Source organism: Furipterus horrens, unplaced genomic scaffold (assembly GCF_987537825.1).
Source record: "Furipterus horrens unplaced genomic scaffold, mFurHor1.1.pri manual_scaffold_7, whole genome shotgun sequence".
Classification (NCBI taxonomy): Eukaryota; Metazoa; Chordata; class Mammalia; order Chiroptera; family Furipteridae; genus Furipterus; species Furipterus horrens.
In genome coordinates this window covers 85,850,706-85,853,639 of record NW_028327177.1, presented here as the reverse complement: position 1 = coordinate 85,853,639, position 2,934 = coordinate 85,850,706, and the positions used below count along the sequence as shown (strand labels likewise).

Sequence of the window (2,934 nt, the reverse complement as noted above, 5' to 3'; positions counted from 1 at the left end):
ATCTCTATCATTATTGCCAAACTTCTGGTCTAAGGTTTTCAAGCCTTGTACTGTTGACACTTTGGGCCAGATAATTCTTTGATGTGGGGACCTGTCCTGTGTACTGTAGGATTATTAACAGTACACCTATTTTCTACACAGTGGATGCCAGTGGGGTCCCCCATTTGTGACAACCAAAAATGTCTCTCTAGACATTGCCAAATGCTCCCTGGAGAGCAATCTCCCCTGGTTGAGAACCATTGATTCAGACCAAATGACTGTCAACTCTTACTTCAATTCCTACAAAGCTTCTTTAGTGGTCTCTCCCCATAAGGATAAGACCCTTCCTCAGTCGCATTAAGGCCTTTCTCCACATAACATTCAGAGAGGTCTTTACAACCTATGAACCTCATCAGTTCACATCCCAGCCTAAACTCTCTACCCACTTTCCTTCACACTTAGAACAAGTACTCCCAAAGTGTCCTAGTTTTCTCTCCTACCTAATCTTGAGCAGTTCTCTATGCTCCAGCCTCAGTGGATTCTTTCTCAATATGCCACATACCTGTGCATCTCACACCTTCACATATGCTGTTCCCTCCTTGGAGATCCTGCAGCTGACTTAATACTCATCCACGTAGGGGCCCGCATCACAGGTTTTCTCCATCAGTGCCTTCATCACTATTTGTAATTGCACACTTTTCATATTATTTTTATCTCACACTAGACAACAATATTCTTGATGACAGCAGCAGGTCTGTTTTATTCCATACGCAATACCAGCAGCCATCACAGTGTCTTGCACATAATAGGTTGGAAGTTGCTTTCCCCATTCTTCACACTAGGGGGTGCCAAATAAAACAAATGCAATCTTCACAGTATTCAGAAGGTTTGGATATGCCTTTCCCATGATGCCATTTAAATTTTGTAGCTCAACAGATTGTTCTTCTCACTTCAGAATAGTTTTTATTTTTGTGTGTGTATGTTTTGAAATAGCATTCCCTTATTTTATTAAAGTCAGTGAACAGTTATATTCTAAAGTACAAAAAGAACAAAACAAAAAATTTGGCATAAAAAAGTTGGTAACTCTTAACTGCTCAACTGTCTAGGAAACAACAGCAACAGAATTTTCCAAATCTCTATTTACTGAGAGTAATCTTAGTCATGATCTGCAGAAGTTGGTCCTGGGCAATTTGAAGACAGGTCTTCTTTATCTTCGTAGGCTATTTCACACCAAATAACTAGTTAATATTTGTAATTTGTCCAATACACTTTAAATATTCACTCTCAAATTTATCTTCATCTTGTTCTTTTTCTTTCTTTTCCTCTTCTTCAGTTTCCTCTTCAAGCCTCAGCCAGTACCAGGTCTCCCTGGGAACCCGAATACTTTTCTGATTATCCCATTGTCGACAGGCTCACTGGCTTCTAAGATCTTCCTCTAGCTTCATTTCATCTTGCTTATTTCTAAATTACATCACAAGCTGTTCTGCAGCTTTTTCTTCAGCTCGGTTTTTCATGTGAACCTTTCTTCTGTAGCTTTCTAATTTTTCCTCTGCTTTTCATTTTAATAATGCCTCATGACCATACCCCTTTTTCCTGTTTTGATGTTGAGAGGAATTGGTTTAACAATACCATCTCCATTCCTGCCAGGTGCCTAACCATTTGTATATCCCATCTTCTGGAGCAAAGCAAACCCCTTGTTTTCACAGCCTACTGCATTCTTCAAACCATTGTCACATCTTTCTAGTTCTTTTTTTAAACGCTTCTGCCTATTTTTCAAATTAGCTTCTTGTTGTTTTATTCTTTACAACGGGCTTCTTGAATTTGCCTCAGCATTGGCAAGCCTATCCTGATATCTTCTTAGACATTAATGAAGGAATCAGACATATAGTCCTCTTCTGTCATGTCCAACTTCATATGACAAAAGCATCTGGTAGCTCTACTAGCCCTGGGCCAACTGACTACAGGAGCACTACACATATGTTCACCAACCAGTGCAGGACATCAGCCCCTCTGCGCCTACCTGAGTTTCCATGTACACCTGGGGTACTTTTTAAGTTCAAAGCCTTGTGCTAATTAAATGAGGTATGTGTGCAACATGATTAGCACAATAGTGCCAGGCAATTAGAAGTACTCAGTAAGTGCTAATTATTATTTTAATCTATTAAATTATTTAAGAATTGAATTTTTATCAGACTTTTCACCAAAATGATTAGGGGAAGTAGTTTAAAGCAGAGAACCATTACTTACTCTTATATTTCCCTTAACTCAATTTTTGTGCCCCAGGGTTTCATTATTTGCATTGAACATGTCATTTCTAACCCTTAACAAAATGTGATCATGTTTAACATACAAAATGGCTAAAATTTGAAGAATTTGAAGAATGAGGTGTTCTATAAAAATATTAGGTTGACTTCAGTTTAGCCAATTATTGGTGTTCTAATTTCTAAATAAAATGTCATATGATGAGATACATATCTGAAAATTCAATCTTGACTTCATTTAAAATTTATTAGGGTTTTTGAAAGCCCTATTGCCAAGTGAGGATTTTACAACACATTTCACTGAATTGGAATAGCGGCAGGTTAAGTGTATTCCTTTGCCAAGACAGAAGCCAAGTCTCAGAGAGTTGTGTCAAATACTAACACATTGTTATGATTTTTCTAAGCATATTGCGAGTTGTATGCTAGTCACAATCTTTATTTCATGATGAAATTCTACCATCTAAGGGCAAAGTAGTGTCTTTTTCATACTGCAAAGAATATGTAGTTACAAAGTGGAGTTTTAACTTCACTGTTTTGTGCTCTCCCTTTAGATTTTCAGATTGTTCTGATTTCTTTGCTTTTCTATGAAATTTGTAAATTTCTGCCTGTTAGATCATTATAATGAAATGGAGTGGTTATTCTTAAGTCCCAGGAAGGCATGTTACCTCCTTCCCAATCCTTAGCTCAAGGAGCT

The 2,934-nt window shown here is 37.6% G+C and overlaps 1 pseudogene; it reads right to left on the bottom strand.

Moving 5' to 3' along the window:
- Window positions 1-1,134: 1,134 nt before the first annotated feature.
- On the bottom strand, window positions 1,135-1,911 carry LOC150004737 (G patch domain-containing protein 11 pseudogene; annotated as a pseudogene).
- Window positions 1,912-2,934: the final 1,023 nt, after the last annotated feature.